Here is a 20,348-nt window from a genome sequence, read left to right as displayed (position 1 = left end):
GACAGAGCACATTAATCAGGATATGGGAATGGGAGGTATAAAAACCCTTTTCTACACCACTTTGATTCTTATTAAGGACAAAAAGCATTATGAGTTTTTTCTTTCTTTCCTTGCTCTGAGGAAGGAAGCAATATACCACTGGAAGTTTGTGGTCCTCACTTCTGGTCCAGTCATGGAAGATGAAGCGCTTTTAATTCATCTCAAATGCTTTCCTTTTTTTCTTTTTTCTTTTTTTTTTTCCTTTTTTCTTTTTATTTTGAACAAAGGAAGGACAGAGTCATTCCCTTAATTTTACAGACAAGAGGACCCCAGTTGTGAAGGCTCTTCACCAGGTCAGGGCAAGACACCGCACGCCAAGCTGGGGACTGTGGAGCCTGTGGTGGCAGTGCTCAGTAGGGATGCGCTGCTTTCAAAGCCACCGAAGTCACTGGAGAAGGACGGAAAAAAATGCAAGTGAAAGCCGTGTTTATCCTGGGGCTGGATGCAGGATTTGATATTTCAGAGTGTTTTCACCACATCTTCTGTGCTACCTCTCTAGACCCTTTGTGCACCATGTTTGATGCCTGATGTTACACTTGGCTCTACGCCTCTCTGCTGTCAGCGGGTTTCAGTTGGATGTAGTCTTTGAGAGGTATTTGTCGGGGAGAGAACATAATTTTAAAGCCCTCTGGGTAATGCTAGAGGTGCATGCTTGAATGAAAGTCCATACCTGGGTTTTAGGCAGAAATGGTGGTAACTGTGGAGGTGCTCACTCCGTCTGAAATCCTCCTCAGGTATCAGGGGACATGTGCCAGACCCCTTTTTTGTGTGCGTGTCAGTGTCATTTGTTTGGAAAAAGGCAAAGGGGCTGACCACCCTACCTCTTCCCAGCCCTGCTGTCCCCAGGAGCCCATTTTGTGGCCCTGTGCCTGGCTGTGGGACCACACAGCGCATGGCCGTGAGCATGCAGCCTGGTGCCCATCTCACACCTCACCACCACAGCTCCCGTCAGAGCCTGGTGCCCATCTCACACCTCACCACCACAGCTCCCGTCAGAGCCTGGTGCCCATCTCACACCTCACCACCACAGCTCCCGTCAGAGCCTGGCCCCAGGAAGCAGGGCCGGGCACCCCGCTGCCCGTGGGAAGGCGAGGGAAATGGCGCCTCCTCGCCCAGCTGCCGCAGGTCTTAACCTACACACAGGTTGGAGAGAGGGACACAGCCCTTCTCTCCCCTCTCACCCCCCCCCCCCCTTTTTTTATTTAAATAGGAGCTTTCTAGTACTTTTGGCATCTCATCCGTGATGGTCTCTGAGCAATTTCGGGCTCCAGCCGCCTGTCCTCCTCAGGCCTCAGATGATGCACATTTGTGAGGCGACGAACTCCACAAAAACATCCGAGTGTGATCTATTTTTTCCTTCTCCTTTGTTGCTTAATGGATGACTCAACTTTCTTTTGTGACTGGATAGCTTTAATTTATAGTTTTTAGGAGAGTGATCATTCCTCTCATTATTTTTGGTTAAATATTCTTATTTGTTGATTATTTAATAGTTTGTTTGGATAAAGATGTAAAAAAAAAAAAAAAAAAACCAGCTTGGTGCCATAGACCGAGTCCAAAAGAAATTAACTGCTCTGCTGCACATATTGGAGCAGGGAGTTTGCGGAGAATGCAGCCCTGCTAATGGACTGGCAAACTTATAAAGGCTTTAAAGATTCCATAGAACCACGCTCTGCCTAATTTTATTAATTAACCCTCATTGCTTTGTACGAAGGTTGTCCTGGCTATGGCATAAATGAGAGAAAGGGCTGGCCAGTGGGCATTAAGCATAACTTTATGCTTAGCATCGCAGAGGACTAAGGCGCACGGGGTTTGGTGGTTGTTCTGTTTTGTTATTTTAATTTTTTCCCCAGACACATCCTTCCCCTGCCGGTGCTCTCCTCCTTGCCGCTTGCTGAGGCGAGCAGTCGCACCCGCTGTCCCACAGGCCGTGGCCGAGGCTGGGCCCGGGCGAGCACAGCGCTGGCCGGGGAGGAAGGCGGGCGGCTGGGTGCGAGGGGAGCGGGGGGAACAGCCAGCACCAGGCACCCCGCTGCCGGCAGCGCCAACCGGCCGCTCTCGAGCAGCAGTCGGCTCCTCGGTGGTGCGTCGCGGCGAGCAGGCGCTGTTTTGATGGACGGTCGTGTTTAATCACCATGTAGCTGAGGAGCGGCTCGGCTGCGACGTTAAATATTTCCCTGAAATAAAGGTCATTGCGATTTTAAGTTTTTGAATGATTCACTGAATATTAAAGCTGGTTTTTGCTCTGCTGCATCGGCTTTCTGATATTCACACTGTGTGTTTGCTTTTACAGTATGTACAGATTATTGTAAAGCCTGTCAACCAAAAAGGGGCAATAGTTGAGACAGAAATGAGTATTTTTTTTTAATCTGTATGATTCACGGGACAAAGTTCTGCGATGCATCACACCATCCAGTCTCTGTCTGGACCGATACAGGGTTTTTTCTGTTTCTTTTTTTTTTTTTTTTGATGGTGTTTTTTTTTCTAAAACATTACTTCTTGGCAAACTAGATATGCAAATGCCAGAATACACTAAAACCACATTTAATTGGACCCACTTGCCAACTTCTTGAACACAGCTTGGATTATTTCACTGGAGGCTGCTTCTGTTAAAAGATGGGGGAGGAGGAAGTGGCATATTGACAAGGCTTCAGATAATTTTTTTTCCACTAGAAGTACAATTATGCTATGAGCCAAGTTTGGAAGTATTTTACTATGTTTAATAATTATTATTATTAAAGGATATTGTAAACATATGCATTTAAGTGTAATGCAATGGGAATACAATCATGTCACTAATTTAGCTTTGGATTAATTTTCACTTTTTTTTTTTTTGAGGGTAAATGCCTTCCTCAGTCGGTGGAACCTGCACAGCACTGCAAAATGCTGGTTTAAAGAGAGGACACGCATCCTTTCCACGAGCTAAATGAGATGATTAAAAATATTCATTCTTTTAGAAGATCTGTGAAATTTCCATCTTTGACTAGCAATCAATTAAATATAAACCGTATAATAGGATTAAAATCACAAGGTTTGCGGAGTTCCCAGAAATTTCATGCATACATAGTGGATGCATACGTTATACTTTAGGTTTTCAGAGGGAAATAGGAAACCCCGATAAATTACCACCCTAATCATGCTGACGCTGCAAAAAGCTAGCAGACGGGTCTCAAATCACTTTCCCAAGCCCCTTTCGTGCCTTCTGATGGCTGCTGACAAGCGCCTGTGAGCTGTGGGTAGGGGCTGGGGGTCACTTTGGGCCATGTGGGCCAAGGCTGCTGCAAGACCTCATTTCCTGGGGACCTGGCTGGGCCAGCAGCTCTCCGGCATCAGCCCTGGGTGTTGCAGGAGCTGCTGGCCAGCCTGGTGGGCAGGAGGTGCAGGGTGAGATGAGGACGCAGGGTAAGCACCATGCCGGGTCCCCGCCGCCAAGCCAGCCCGCAGCCCTGCTGGGTCTGGGGAGAGGGCAACGTGTCTGTTGAGTGTCTTCTCAAGCCCCTTAAGTGGTCCAAAAAATCGTCACTGGGCTTTGTGTTCTTTAAACTTGCCATCCACCCAAAGCAAATTTCGAGCAGAGGGGGCTTTATGGTTATTACAGGGATTGTTTGAGCTATAGCTGAGGAGAGAACTATTTCTTTGTCATTAGAAAAATCACTGGCTCTCCTCGGGCACATAAACAGTTTGCGCGATGTGGTTTTAAAATGTGCTCGTCTGCAAGCCTTCGCAGGAATCTGAATTGTGAACATTTCGGCGCTTGGATGTAAAATCTGGGATCTCGATTTAGCCTTCTGTAAATGCAAGGATGAAGGGCAAAGCACAGATCTGGGCATGAATTTTTAAATTAAGGGTATTCAGTTTCACAGTTTTAGGATGGCACCTATATGCAGTCGACAACCAAGATGTCTGAGCAGCTCACAGTCTGGAGTTTATTCTTAAATAGTCTGTGAGGCCTGGATTGCCTATTGTCCCTCCTGCGTCAGGTTCTCAGATGCATTGGCCCCGGTCTACGCTAGCAAAGCTTTTCAATGCAAATGTGTCAATCGGCAGCGTTAAAACAGAACTTAAATTATTCTCATTTACAGCAATAAAGCCCTCTTTTTCTGGTTTAGATTATCATGCTGTGGGAGTGGGTTTTAAGGTGTTGCAGGAAAACCCGTCTCACGCCAAACCAGGCCATAGGCGCATGTGGCAGCTGAGAGGCGCGGCCGTACCGGCAACCCTTGCTGTGACACTCAGAGCCAAACACACCAAGTTACCACCACAAGCCAGGCAGGAGGCTGGTGCCAGAAAAGAAGTGGTAGCACCAGCCCTTGTGCTGCTGCATAGGGTCCACGCCACCAAACCATCCATTCCCTGCTCCCAGCACGGGTTAAAAGCAGCAAAGAGCTGTGTGCAGCCGTAGCTTTGTGTTAGAGCCCAGTGATCTGCCCCCAGAAAAGAGATCCAAACCTTTCCATACAACAGAAATCAGTTACAGGGACATAAAGATTGATCCAAGCCAGGAGCTGGGGTGATCTGTGGACAGTAAAAAATTAATGCAATTTATTTTAATTAATAAAGAAAGCTTTTTTTTTTTTTTTTCCTAAAGAGCAAATGTGTTTCAGAAAATGGGGTTGGAGGATGGCTATCCAAGGAAGAGGTAGAGGCTCAGCAGGGGTGTGGGGCTAGGACAAGAGGTAAATAAATCCACTGGTATGTGAAACATGGAACAGTCAGCAGGTAGAGGCTCTTACAGCCATGAAATCAGGGTGTTTTACATCAAAGCTTTGTGAAAGGCAGGGTGGGTTGCATTGCAGGGTAGCTGGAAGAGTGGTGTGTAGGAAGTCTTCTCGGCCTGGATCGATTTGCTCAGACACTGCTGTGAACATGTGGGGGAAAAGAACAGCCACCTGCTATGAGGGGGACAAAGGAGCAGGTTTGCTTCATAGGTAGAGGAGGAGAGATGTGAAATCTTTCAGGGAATTGCACAGTGAAAAACACTTGGCCCTGAACAGGGGGCCCTGCAAGCCTTCTGTGTCTCCAGTTTCCAGAGCTAGCCAGGGAGACTCTACTTTGTCTATCTATGCATATCACTGAAATACATCATATAGGTCCAGAAATAGCTGTTTTTCAGATGAGGGTGTGACAGATGAGATGTTTCCCTGGCCCAGGCATATTGAGCTGTAGTAAATCCAAGAGGCAGGATGTGCCCTCCCTGTCACTGGGGGACCTGCTGTCCCCACAGGCCTGCGCAGCAGGACCAAAGCCACATGGCTTCTCCCTGCAGTGAACCTGAGCAGGATTGAGCTTGCACTCCTGGACTTGTGCTGACTTTGCAGCTTTGTTCATTAGTTAGACTGCTATGTCTGACCGAGTCACAGAGGCAGATGTGTCACCACGGGATCACAGCTCACCCACCAAAGGGCTGAGGTTGGACAGGACCTCCATAGGCCATCTGGTCCAACACCCTGCTCATGCAGGGCCACCTTGAGCCAGCTGCCCAGGACCACATCCAGGCAGCCAGGAGTATCTCCAGTGTCAAACATTAAGTAAGATTGATGCCATTTTGCCTGGCTAGTTTTCTAAAGAGCGCTTTGTTCTCAGGCAGTACCTGCTATGACCCACCTCCACCTGCACTGAGCACTGAGCGCTGAACAATGTAACAGCAACAGGGAGGCCCCACTCCCCTCCTCCGCATCGCCACATCTTGTCCTGCCTCGTGAGCAGGTGTCAGGAGTTCCCCTAGTACCACGAGGCATTTGCTTTCTGCTGCAGGAACATGGCATCATAGAATCACAGAATCACAGAAGGGTTTGGGTTGGCAGGGACCTTAAAGACCACTTCGTTCCAACCCCCTGCCATGGGCAGGGACACGTCCCACCAGACCAGGCTGCCCAAAGCCCCATCCAGCCTGGCCTTGAGCACCTCCAGAATTGGGACATACACAGCTTCTCTGGGCAGCCTGTGCCAGTGCCTCACCACCCTCATAGTGAAGAATTTCTTCTTTATATCTAATCTAAACCTTCCTTCTTTTAGTTTTAAGTCATTACCCCTTATCCTGTCACTACACTACCTGATTCAGAAGGGCTAAAGTTGTTTCCAAGGCATCTTGAGGCGCAGAAGCTCTGGGATGTAACGCTGGCATTTTGGAGTGGGCAGCAGCCAGGTTGCCTGCTTTTAAATGAGCTGTAATAGGGGGTAATGGCAAGATGTTTCCACATTGCAAACATGGCAGGGGAATGTTTATCTGCCTTTTAAAGGCCTGAATAAAATTGCTGTTCTCAATAAACTGAAGTTTCTATAAAATCAAACTTGAATGCTTGAACTCAAGTCTGCCTTGAAAGTGATGCTAGCAACCCCCTGACTAAGAGAGGTGGTCAGATAACATTTGATAAGTCAAAATCTGAGCCAGATTTTAAAAAATGCAGGCAGATTTTGAAGGCTGGGTCATTACAGTACGTGAGATTTCTGTGAATCAGCATGTTGCATGGTCTGATGTATTGAGACTCAAACAAATGTTAGACATATGGAAAGACCTCTATATAATGAGAGATGTGAAAAACAGGATGACTGTTTAATTTAGAAATAGGATAAGAAAGAGGGGCACATTAGAGGTATATAAGGCAGTGAAGAGTACAGTGGAGATGAGCATGTGCTCCCGTTCCCTGTATATAAGACTGTAATTTTTTATTTACTTATACATGATCGGCAACAGAAAATTTTCATCAAGCGTGGGTTATATACCACTGGAACACTGTGCCACCATGTACCAGTCCTTTAAAGAGCATAAGGAAGTTGCAGAAAGAAAAAAAAAAAAAAAAAACACAGGTATTTATGTGGATAATGAGCTATAAATCACAGTTTAGAAGGCAAGTCAACCAAAGGTTGGAAAGAAACATCCCACCCGTGGGCCGTATATTTCCCAAACTGCCTATACAGGCTCCCTGTACCTCAATCTCAAGTATATGTGGCAAAAGCAGCAGGTGAGATGGGTTGTGGGCCTGCATTGTGGTCCTAAAAATTATTTTATTTTTTTTTTAGGAGCAACTGCATCCCAGATGTCCTTCTGCACTTGTAGTGCAACTCCCAGCACGCACGGCGTGATACGGGGGAACCCCTGCGACCATGGGCAGCCAGCGGCTGGAGCAGCCCGCCTGCCCTGCAGGCTGTGTCTAGGAGGGACAGCAGGGAGCCTGTGCCGAGCACACGCTGGCACTTCCACCAGCGGTCACAAACACGCCTGGCTGGGCTGGTGACCAGCGTCCACCCACCGTGTGGTGGCAACAGCCAAGGAGCTGGGCAGGTGGGATGAGTCTCACCCACCCCTGGGCTCTAATCCACGCTCTTGCAATTCCTGGCTTCCTTCGCAGGGCTGGTGAGGACCAGTGCTCAGGGGGGCGACACGTGGGCATGCAGTCCTGCCTCCTCCTCGCTGAGCATGAGCCATGGTAGCAACTGGGCTCCACAAGGAAGGTTTTCTGGGAGAAAACGCGATGTGGCAAGAAATGAACATGCCCGTACCAAATGGCAGCAAACTTATGGTAAAGCCCCTGCATATAATCTATATTCTAATTAATACTCTGCATCATCTAATCAACAGAAATCTTCTGGCATGTGCGGTCCAGTTTGCAAACTATTCAGCAGAGAGGCTTTTCGAGCCTCTCCACAGATCAGCGTAATTAAGCAAAGCTGCTGGAGGGGCTTCCCTCTGCCGATTCCTCCGCTCTGGGAAGGGGAACGGTGCTTGAAAAAACCAGCAACCTCTGGCAACATCTCCCAGCCCTGGAAGGCTCTCTGGAACAGAAAGGGGAAAAATCCTCTCCTTTGCTGCTGCTGTGGAGCTGGTCTCTCTCCCGCTGTCTCCCTGCCAGCACTGAAAGCCCATCCTGCTTCCCTCGCATCGAGCACACCGTCCGGCCGGCAGCAGATGCAACGGCGGCAGTGGGACCGCGCAACTCCAGAGCCTCTCCAGCAACCCCTACAGTAGAAGAGCACAGCTCTCCTCACAATATGCTGTGGGGGAGGAGGAAGGAAGGACTTTGGCCCTGCTTGCTCGTGCTAATTGATGGCTTCTGTTGCAGCTATTCACACTTTTAAAAAATGGTAACAGCTATACTGATTTAGAAGCAGGGAAGAAAAACCCAGCAGCCTCACCAGCGTAGCGGGTGAAAGCGAAACTGCACGCAGAGCACTCCACAGAGGCGCGGAAAGCAGGAGAAGCAACCCAGAGGCAAACCCTGAGCCCTGCACAGAGGCACAGAAACCATAAAGCGTGTCCCTTGGCTGGGGTGTGCAGGGACAGCCTTCTCTACGAGCAGCGGGCTAGGGAGCGATGGCTCTCCAGCTCTTGCTCCACCTCGCCTAGCCGTGTGGTGGGGTGGGCTTCGCCTCCTCTGTGCTGAGAGGTGCATGCCTCTGAGTTCAGTGCTCTCCTCGGTGCAGGCACGTATCTATCTGGGAGCCTTTTGGAGAAGGAGCTGCAGACATCTTCTGCCCCAGGCCGTGTGATCGCCTTTTCTCCTTGCTCCCAGACATTGTCTTCTCCTGCTGGGAGAACGCTCTACCTTGCTTAGCAGTTTACATGGTAAGTCTGTACTGCAAGCCGGAGGTGTGATCACAACACGCCTGGGTGAAACCCCGCTTGCTTTAATTTAGCTAGCTGAGATATTAATTTCGGAGGAAGAGGCAGCAGCGTGCACTTTGGGGCCCGTGGCCTGGTGGGCCGGTACTGCCCGTGGTGCTCCCGCATCCCTGGCATCTAGACAGAGCCGAGCGGGCGCGTGAGTAAGCGGCACAGCACAGGACGGGGGAGCTGGGCTCAGCCTCGCGCTGCAGGCACCGTGGGCGAGGTGAGGTAAAACATGGGCGTTTCAGCACTGCTGTGCCCTGCTCCTCTCCCTCCTGGGCACCCGTGAGGGCTCGGTGCGTCCCCGCGCCCAGCAGGCTCCTGGCTGCCGAGGTCCGTGATCCTGCTGTAGGCGGCAAACCTCTGCCTGCTCCCCTTGCTGCAGCCTGCAGTAACATTTTCACAGGGGCCTTCACCTCCTGTGACAGTCGTCCACACGTTCCTCATGATTCACATCTGGGTGCAAGCAGCCCGGTGATTTCTTTTGCTGAGAAGGTCGCCCAAAATACGTGTTTAACAGGAGCGCTCTCTATTTTTAACGTGGAGGAACCTCATAAAAAGTCAGAAGACTAATGCAAAATAATAAATGAGATGTTTAGTCATAGGTCTCCATCACATTCACATTATAAACAGCTCAGAAATGATTTCCACTTGTGAGATAAGATTTAATTGTAAATCACGGAAAATGGTGAGATATATATTGCCTGGAGCAGGGTGGTAAACATATTTCTGGGTCTTCAGGGAGAAAATAAAGCAAAGCGTGTGTCATAACTGAGGTGGGCCCCGAGCACAGCTAAGCCAAACTGCATTTCAGCCCGGGCTGCTACTGCTCTCCAGAGAAGGCCACCAGCCCTCCAGGGGCTCTTTGCTCCTAGGGGTGTGGAGGGGCACCTCTCCGCTGAAATTTATCACTATCCAAGGCTTTGCTACAAGTTTCTTCTGATGAAACTGCTTTTTTTCCAACTTAAGCTGTTCCTTAAGCAGCATGAGACCAGATCGCAACTTAAATGGCAAATGTACGGCAGTAACTCTCCTAGCTGCAGAAGGTGATATAGACAAATCTGTTGCTGATACCAGCAAGCTCTGAGCTGAGCCCCTGTTTCTCATTTGGAGTGCATTGCTGTGTCTCCTCTGACATGTTTCTTCATAGCACTGAAAAGAGGCACTTGGAGAGACAGCTTTGCTACTCGGGGGAAGCTTTGATTCCAGGGCTGTAAATGGAGCGGTGTAGTAGGTAGTCGGCAGAATCAAAGAGCGTACATGTTTTTCCAATGCGGAAAGAAAGAGGAAAGATCAATTTATTTAAAGCAGTGGAAACCAATTTCTCAGTTGGCTAACCTGTTAGCCTGCTCCCATAGGATGAAACCGAGACAGGGAGAATGCTTGGGTTTCTTGCGCCTTTGTTTTCACAGTTTCAACCATCTAGAGAAGTCAGGATGCTGGTGGAGTCACCGGTGGTCCTCCTGCTTGCACATCCCCTGCCTGCCGGCTACCCCAAGCCTCAGCCACAGTCCTTCAGCGAGTGGTGCTGTGTCCGTGGTGCTCCTGTTCGACTGCTGGAGTAAGGCTCAGCACCTGCAGTGCACTGCTTACTGAGTGATTACTGCAGCGAGGAAGCGGCAGGTGGCTTGGACGGGGCAGCACGAGCCAGGCACCCAGCACACACCCCTGCCACTACACTAAGTGCGAGGGGTGAGGCAGGGACAGGGCTGGGGCTGCATCCCCCAGGGCCCACCTGCTGGGGGGCTGTAAGGGTGGGGAGAGGAAGACAGCTCCCGTGCTTCTTACCCTCCGTTTTCAGTGTAATTTGCTGTTATTTATGTGCTGCTTCGTGCTGCGATTCTCCGTGGGGTTGCATTTAGGATGCGTACTGAAATATGCCGTAGCTGAGGGCAACGTTAAAGCTCAGTGTTTTTGGTGTAACACATCTGCCTTCAGATGTGCGTGCAGTTTTAACACTGAGTTGGGGTGACTCTCTGCCGGCCACGTTCACCCGAGTGCCAAAGCAGCGCTGCCGAGCCGCAGCCCGCCTGCTGCCCCTCTCCTGGGCTCGCCCGGCTCCAGACAACGTTGCTGTGGGATGCACGCAACTTTTTCACTAACTGGAAATAGGAATCTTGCTCTATCCATTAGTTACTGTATATGCAGTTTGTATATATAATATTTATATTTTTCCCCCAAAGTTGTGAAATATATAAAATATAATTCCTCTAGCTGAGAGCTCATCATTCCCATGACAAGGTGCAATCAATAAATTATGCACCACTTGTGGTTATTCTGCATGTCAACTCATATTTCCATGTCGCTGTCCTGACTGTTACTGAGTGTTTGTGTTGTTGTACCTTTCCACCTCCTCAGTGTTGATTTAGGAGTTATTATTCTGGGCTCATAGTAACTGCAAGAAAATCAAGTTCCAAGTGTTTCTGCCAAAAGAAGGAAATGAAATGAGCAAGTCAACAGAAAATTCCACTTGTCAAACACCATTTGCTTACGACTGTGGCTTTGTTAAGGAAACTTGCGTTCGGACAAGCTGCACGAAGTCAACAATTCGCCTTTGCGGCGGGATAACCCCTGTGCCCGAAGAGGACTTTTGGTCGCGACAGCTGTGGTCCTCGAGCGAGCTAACAGCAAAAAAACCAAAGCCACTTCTGACACTTACAAATTATATCTTCTGAATAATGCATGGCGCATCCAGATTGGCTCCGGGAGGGGGAAGGGGGGATGCTTTTTCAATGGACAACCAGACGGGTAAGGATTGTATTCTAAGAAGAGTTTGACATACCAAGAAGGGGAAAAAAAAAGAAGCCCAAGTACTCGCACACACTTTGAGATTGACTGTCAAATCATTTCACATCTGTACCTAAAGCAAACAGACATAATGCTAACAGCTTGCTGGAGCTCAGAAATGCCACCCACTAATCAGTCCACCTGTGGAATTCTCAGTCCATCTTGCAAGCCGTGTACCCGATTGCCAAGACGCCTGACAAGAAGATGTATATTAAAATGTTGAGTAAGACTGGAAATACAATGTGGTGTAGTATAAACAGAATGCACTCGCCGGGCGGCAAGCGGAGACGCCTTTTCATTCCTGGCGTGATGACCCGGCGCTGCTGGCTCCTGCCGGCGCTGCGCGGCAGGGACGGCTGGCCGACCCCAAGGCACGCTCGCCTCCCGCGTGTGATCCTGCCTCGCTCTGGTTTTGCAGGAGAATAATCCAAAAAATACCCCCCCCAACCCTCTGTCCCTCTTAATTACCTTTTTTTTTTTTTAATGTGTGTAATTAACAATTGCTTAAATATAGGTGTTCACAAGATAAGTCTCAGCAAAAAAAAAAAAAATGCTAAGGAATAATCTCTCCTGCGCAATGAATGCACCCTTCAGGGTAAGACAAAGAGGTAATTCAAAGGAATGGGTGATTGAGATGGTGCGTTGCGTGAGCGCAATTCTTTGAGCCTAAATTACATTTAGGATTACAGCACCGGATTGCCAGTCACTATTTAACACGCTGGCAAAATGATCATTTTGCTCTTTTCATCTCCAAAAGGAATATAAAGGAATGAAAGGAGAAAGTTTACTGGGGTTGTCAGAGAAGGAACGAGGAGCTGGGGGTGCCGCGGGGCAGATAATTATCCCCTGCAGCACGCCATCAGAGGGTTACGCCGTTTGCGGTGCAGAGGGAGGCGGCGTGGCACAATTAGGCTCCTTAGACATAATTTTCTATACGTCCCAAGCTTTTACATTTGCACAGTAGCTGTTTTCCCTATCTGTGAGTACAAAACGCTATTTTAACATCTGTTCTTTTAAGGCTATTTGCTCTGGGAAGGCAGTGTGTTTTGCCATAAATTTAGGTCATTAATTTGTATCTGCTCTTTGTTTATTTAAGAAACAGGACAAAAGGGCAGCTGCTGAACCATTTGGCTGTGCCGAGGGGTAGTGGGCTCGACGTGCTGGAGCTCTGCACTCGACCAGCTTGAGTTTGCACCCGCAGCTACAGGACACAACTTTAGGGAGAGGCTGTGCCAAGCCGCGCAGTGCTGCCCCGAGAACTGCCGGAGCGTGGCCCGTGGTGAAGCACAAGCCCCGTGATCTGCAACGGGAACGCCGCCGGCACTGCTGTTGGGCTTTGGGTTGTTTTTTAAGAGAGGTTTGCAAAGCAGTCGTGTTTTACTGCCTTGACTCGAGGTGCTGCTGTTGGCTACCAAAGGTAACGCGCTACAAGCAAATATGACCTGTGTAATTAGACATTTATAAACAGAAGCACAATAATACCTAGTAAATTGATTGTTAACAGCATTTAATGCTCTTAAATTGGCCATTAAGTGTGGAATAATTTCTGGGGTATTATTGATATTATGAAGCATTAGAGAGGTTTTATTTATTCTCATAAGCCTAATGGACTCAAACAAATTGACTGTGTTTGAAAAGGTCATTTTTTGCTTGTTGATTCTCTGACATCTTCTAATCAGTTTAATCAGATCAAATAGAAAAATCGCATAAGTATCTCGAAGCACGTTCTGTTTCCAGCTTCCCATTAGGAACAAATGTGTGCGCCTTACAGAGCCCCGCATTACCAGCTAGGCATGAAAAGCCCAGGCGCGCAGATAAAGTCAGATGCTAAAAAAGAAGCGCTCGTGTGCACACTTTCTTGCCACACAGCTCCTGCAGGCTGGCTGGCATGCAGCACTGATTCTCGGTGGGCACAGCATCTCACCTCTCCTCCAGAGAAGATACGTGTCAAATAAGGTACAATTCAACGGGAGAAATATTACCGAAATGTGCCACCCAGTAAGCAATTTAGATCTGGTCTGGCTTCTTGTGGAGACAGCAGTTGGTCCCGTTGCAGCAGCATTAGACCCAATTTGCAGAACTGGCCCCCAAACCCAGGCTCAGTATATTCTTCATTGACACTGATCTTTTGAAAATTAAAGGCAGTACTTCTGACAGCGCAAAATATGTCCCATTGCCATTTGTGTTTGGCAAAGAATTTCTCTGATCTTCACTGGGTCCTTAGATGCAGTAAATCTTCAAGTGTTTCGGGTACCCAGACACACATGTTAGCTCCCAAGGGCAGATTTTTAAACCAATTTAGGCTTTTACTTCCTTAATCAGTGGGAAGGAGCACCTAAATGTCTTTATAAATCTGGCTCTGAATCATTCACAACTGAGGAGCATACTATTTAGCAAAATCCCAGTGAAACTATTATAAGGGGGATGAAACCGAAAGTGTCTTAGGGAAGTGGTTGGAGTTAATCCAGCAGTTTGCAACAGATCCACCATTTTAAACAGTGGGACCGAGGAGCACTTTGTAGTTTGCTCATATTATATTGCTCATATCCTTGGTCTTGCAGTGGTCTGACTGGTGAACTCTGGCACTGGGGTGCCACTACTGGCCACGACCCGAGGTGAGGGCCATGCCTCATTGCTGCCTTCCCATTTCGTGCTACCAGCTGACCCTTGAAAAGTCCTTTCTCCCATACAGCAGGTCCCATCACCCAATTTCACTGCTCCATCTTTCCAAGCCTGTGTTCACCCCAGACCTGCACAGGGCTGAGCAGGGTTCAAAGCCTTGCCCCCAGGGTTTTAGTTGCAGCATGAGCAACCTGTCCAGGTAGGGGAGAGGCTTCCTTTCACTGCTCTTTCCAGCCAGCACTGCCAACAGCGGGTGAGCTCACACCTTGTGTGACCAGACTAGTCACACAAAAATGTAAGGACCTAATGTATAGAAGCTGGTGGGGGGATGCCAGCTCTGAAGCCCTGAGGGTCTGGAGGGCTTCTTGCCACAGATACCCCCAGGACAGACCTTTTCTGTTGGAAAGCTCATTTTTATCTGTTCAGGTAACCCGATAAAGCAGAGAAAGAGGCAAAACAGGTCAGAGAGAGAAGAGTAAATGAACAGCCCAAGGAATCAAACTAAAATTATCAAACCTTTGTGAAATCAGGGCCCTCAGGAGTAGGCACACATTTTGGTAGAGATATAGACATTCGCAGTCATGGGTTTTAAATTTAATTTTTGCAATGAAAAAGTATTTCCCTGTTTCAAATAAGGCAGCATATTATGAGCACAAGCTATTTCACCCTTGTAACTCAAAGGCTAAAGTCTACTGCTCTCACTTACTCCTTACCAAATAGCACCTACCAACTTGTGGATAAAGAAGGGTTTGGGGAAGTGAATTAACCATGGCACGGGCGAGAAGCAGGTTTTCAGCCAGTGCCGGGAAAATCAATAGTGCATGCAGTGTGAGGCTGTGCTTATTTTTTTCAAAGAATATGCTGCTCTGTTTGAAACATGTCAAAATTTCTTTGTGGCATTCTAGACTTTCTTCAGGTAGGAAAGGGAAGACAAAACACCTGGGCCAACATGGCTAATGCTCCATTCAAAAGGAACAGGTGGTTTGCTGGAGGTGGCAGAAGCAGTTCTTGTGTGAGCTGGGGACTCATTTACTGTTTATTACAGTTAAGATAGCAATGTGCTTTGCACATGTAACCTTTCTGCACTTTAAGTTCCCCATCTGTAAAATAAGAGCAGCAAAATGCAATACTCAGCTTTCTAAAGCACTTGGGGTTCTTCGGATGAAAAAGTCATATACCTGCCTCAATGTATGTCTACAGAAATGCACACATGTATGTGTGCAAATACACAAATGAGATTTTTTAATGAGAAAATGTATCACATACTCATCTTTTTATTGCTAGAAAAAAAATACAACTGCATTTATATTCCAATTCCAGTTTTACTCATGTCATCTCCATACAAGTGTTCCTTTCTACATTTATCTCACCATCTTTTCTAGATCATTTTAATGGACTGAAATGTCTGAGTAGACTATTTATTACATTCAAAAGTCACTGTCTCTTTGGTTACAAAACTTAAAACTGCCTAGTTGGAAACTGCTGGAGGGAAGAAGGATTATAGAATAGCAATAAAGAATGATTTTACTAAATTCTGTGTCATTCTGATTACAAAATCACTGTTACAGAAGAAAGATGCTTGCAGAAAGTATCCTGCCCTTTTCCTTTTCTGCTAACGCTCTGCACATTCTTCCAGGAGCATCAGGAGATTATTCTGTAGGAGCTACTTCATGTTTTCTTACTATTTTAAATTGAATTAATTGCACTTGACGAGGGGTCCCCCGCTCTATTTACATACCCATCTCTCTCTGAAACAAGAGTGAATTTGGCTAGCTGTTTTGGGAACAGGTCACGCTCCTACATAATTATTTTTTTCTTCAAACTAGTATATTTTTCATCAACGACACTTCACAACAGGGAAGAACGGGTGTCAGGTTTCAGTCTCATATGTTCTGTAATTTTACATTCTGTGGCAATGCCCACGGTGCTGGAATAATTTGAAACAGAACTACAATCTTTCCAAGTTTTGTAGAATAAATGTTTAGAATTGGTAAGAGTTTTGAAATGCAAATGTCAAAATTCTTTCGAACAGTATGTGATTAATTCTTGAAGTACTAACAATGCTTGCCTGTAAATGGAATTAGTGATGGGGACAGAGATAAGATACCAGTGGGTGAAAGAAATGCAGGTGCAATTTTGGACAGTGAACCTGCAATGCTTCTTATTTTAAAACAGTGAACAAGCCCTCTGAGGAAGGGATGTTGAGTCTTGCCAGTTAAGAAAGGTCCCCATGCCCCACGCTCCCTAGCAGAACGCTCCCTGGGACCATCACCATCACCCATGCTCGCCGCTGACCTCTGTGGGATGACTCCTGCTGGCGGGAGCCCACAGAAACCAGCCTGGCACGTGTCTGCTGAGAGGACACCCAGGGACCACCTTAGTGCTCAACTGCAAGTCGGATGGGGTCACGACCACACGAATGGCCGCTGTCACAGTTTTGTCCAGGGACCTTGCACAGGCAAGGTGAGGTCCCACCTTACTGAGAGCTTAAAGAGGGCTTTTGTCTCACCCCATCACAGAGAATCCAGTGATTGGTGGAGTACTTCTTAGTGTTTTGATCCACATCAGGAGGCCCCAGCTGCCTCCCCTGCCTGGGCAGCTTGATACCCTTCGCCTTACCTGCAATGGCTGCATTTTACTCCCCAGCACCACCTGGATTTGCTTTCTGAGACTCCAGGAGAAGAAGTCTCGAGGCCCCGGTTGCCTTGTGGGTGGCCAGAGAAGCGAGCTTTAGGCCAAGGAGGTGAAGACTGTACAAAACAGAAAGAGGGGAGATACGACGTGAAAAGCAGTAAGACCTCCTGGGCATGAAGGCTTGGAGTGGGCCTGCTTCCCAGACCCTGCACCAGTTCCAACCACAAGGGTCATGACCAGAAATTTCAGAGCTGGAAGCGTGAGGAGCAACCCAAACCATCATCAGGGATCACAAGAAGCTTCAGACTCTTATTTAGCTGGACTGCTGCAGTCAGTCTTTGTAGGACACAAGGAATCATGGATGTGGCTTTCATGCCTTCACTCCATTTAACTTTCCATCCTTCTCCTCCTTCCTTCTACTGCAACGCAAGAGAGTCTCTCACTGTTGTTAATATATTCCCACAATATTTTTGGTAGCAGAAGACACTCCAAAGAGTACCCTACTATATCTTCCTTGGAAGAGTGTTTGGCCTCCAAAGGTCATTTGATAGCAGCATCCAAGAGGCCTGATGGTTATCTCCACTCCCTGGAGGTCCCGCTGGGCAGCTTGCCCTGCTAAGTCAGTGCTCACAGTGAGGTGTTAAAGGAAAAGGTGGGGAGCACCCCAGCTCTGCTGCCGTGCCAAATCCCCTTCCTGCTCCTGTCCCCTTTGCCACCACTCATCTTGGAGATCCCACTTAAAACATGGGTGGGCTTCAGTCTGAACACTTGCGCCTGGCCCTCCCGTTTGGTTTTGTCAGTTTGCAGAAACAGAGGACAGACCGCAAAAATCGCCTACGGATTTCCTCCAAGTGTAGTGGGATTTGGATTTCCAAATTTGTTTTAATCCTAATTCTATTTTAGCCCAACAGCTTCTCCATTTAATACTTACTACATCTATAAAAAAAAAAAAAAAGGGTTTGTGTGGCAGACAGAAATGCACCCGTTTATGCTTTCTTCTACAATCATTAAATAAAAATATCTGATCCTGTCAACACAGGCAGCACATTGGCAATGGGTCTCTGGTGGTACTGGTTGGTGGGAGCATCACCTCCAAGCGTCAGGGCTGGCTTCCCTTCTGGGTAATGGACCTGCTACATCACACACAGCGTGGCTGTGCCTGAAGGGCCCTACTTCAAGATGATGCAAGCTAATGCAGCTTTTCAAATACGGAGATCATCTTCTGTAAATATAACGTTCATCATCTCAAGGATTCAAAAAACCTTTTTAGTTCTTGTAAAGAGTGTTCAGCATAAGAATAAAAAGAGCTACATTAAAGCTAAGTTTGTGTTATTATCCACAAACACTAGCTTAAATGAATAATCTTGTAAACTGCGAGCAGTTTACTTCATTGAAATACACTGGAAATGTGCTCCAATCCTTGATACCTATAAGCAAGAGATTACAAATTGTTTTTTTTCATGTTTAAATTTGAAACTGCAAACTCCATATTTTTAAGTCCTTCAATTTGTTATACGGGGATTTTTCTATTCTCTTGATATTTACAGGGGCTTTTCAGGAGTAAAGAATCTGTCTCTCTGACTATAAAGAGAAAACGGCTCGTGTGACATGAAGCTTTGTCAAATGCATAAAAAAGCTGCCTGAATTAATTACTCTACTTTGCTAACACTGAGAGCAAAATCAGTGATTTCAACCATTTCTTTAAAGTACAAAGAGGGGAAAAAAAAGGGTTCAAATATAATATTGCTGTAATTCTTTATCTGTGTGACTCCAGCAGAATAAAACAGGATTTATCCAAAACAAGGAGATGTTCTAACTATAACTACAGACATTGCTTTAATGAAGACATTTTCAGGAGTGCAGGCTATTTCCGACCATAATATAAGAGCAGGATAATTTAAATTAATATAAACGATCCTTTGGGGGGCTATATTTTTTAATTGTAATTACACAATGAATATTTGATACCTATATTTGGCATTTAATGAGGATTAAAACGGTATTCCCCAAACAGAGGTTTAATAACAATGTAAACTACCAGGAACTTCATTACAGGGGCTAAGGGATTAGAAATGAGATTTGAAGGTGACCAAAGGGAAAATCAGAGACATCAAACACCTCTTCTAATATAAATTGCCCTATTTAAAATAAAACATGAAGAATTGATGCGGGTCTCAATCGAAGCACTAAAACGCTGCCTTTGAAACTGCGACGGTCCCACAAGAAAACCCAGCAGCTGCAGCCCTTCGCCCAGAGGACGACTTTGTTATAGCCCAGCTCTGGAGCAGCACTCAGCCCTGCGGGGATGCTTCGCCTGGCTGGGGACTGCGCGTACCTTCACACATAAACCTCTACAGCTTTGGCTACAGAGCATGCCTCTTGGGTTGAGAACAATTACAGGCACTGGCTTTTCAGTGCAGGCATGGAGTGGGATGTGCCACGCTCACTGACCTGTGGGTATGTTATATCTTACACCACAAGTTGCTCCTTCTCCCCAAGCCAGCCGAGAGCCAAGAGATGGCTCCCACCCAATGGCACTGCTACCTGCATGGGGAGAAAGCCTGGCCACCGCCTCGCCATCTCCAGGAGGAGATCCTATGATGCCTATGGCTCTGGTACTGAAGCTGAGGAATGTCCTAGTGTGTTATTCCAGGATGTCAGTCCTGGTAAATGAAGATCCAAGGTTTTCCAAAGTGGTTCCTTACACGACACTACCAATTCTTGGTAGTCTTTGGGTATCTGAGCAGGTATCTGTAGGCATGAAATAACTGGCAGCTCCCTTAAGCCTTGGTGGCCTTTCCAGTCTCAGGCTAGATATTTTCATAAATCTGTCTGCACATCAGAGCCCAGTGCCAGGCACTTTCTGGAATCGCTGCATGGCTGAGGTTGAATGCGACCTCTGGAGGGGACCTGGTCAAACCTCCTGCTCAAGCAGGGACACCTAGAGCCATCTGCCCCAGACCACATCCAGCCAGCTTTTGAATATCTCCACAGAGAGACTCCACCTCTCTGCCCTCCCTAGGTAAAACTGACAGGGATTCCATCTGCTTCCAAACCCAAAGTCTTCCCAGAGACAACCTCAGTACCTGGCCCTCCAGCAGGAGCAGGTGACAGGACCCCTGCACAACATGGTGAGGCAGTGGGGCTGCTTCCACCAGTGAGAATCCCTCCCTGCAGCAGGCGGTCCCTTTCTGGGCATCTCACGTAAGGACCAGTCCTACAGTGTGTAATCATTCCCAGACCCAAGGTGTCTCACGGGTTGCTTCCCTCTCCTCTCACAAAGGCTTTGAGACAGCTCACATCCCTTGAACACTTTTCCTATTGCATAAATATGTCTAAGTACATGCCTGCCTTTTTGTGAGCAGCTGCAGCAGTTTGTGAAGATGCGTCACTTGACTAAGAAGCTATATATATGTGTTTATACATATATACGTATGGTATGCATGAGACTGTACACATGCTATATATGTGTATGTACACGGATATACATGTATTTTACATATGTATATGTATATGTATTTGCCTGTGTGCATTCAGTTGTGTGTAGGAAAGTGAGTGCAGATTAGATCGTGCACTCTGTCGTACCCTGGCAAATGCCATCGTCAGGGCAGGGGCTGCAACGTTTCATGTCTACAAACGAATGATGTACCTGCAAAGTGCAAAG

The sequence above is a fragment of the Anser brachyrhynchus genome, assembly GCF_964034855.1.
Source record: "Anser brachyrhynchus genome assembly, chromosome: 3".
NCBI classification, from domain to species: Eukaryota; Metazoa; Chordata; class Aves; order Anseriformes; family Anatidae; genus Anser; species Anser brachyrhynchus.
This window is presented reverse-complemented; position numbering follows the sequence as displayed.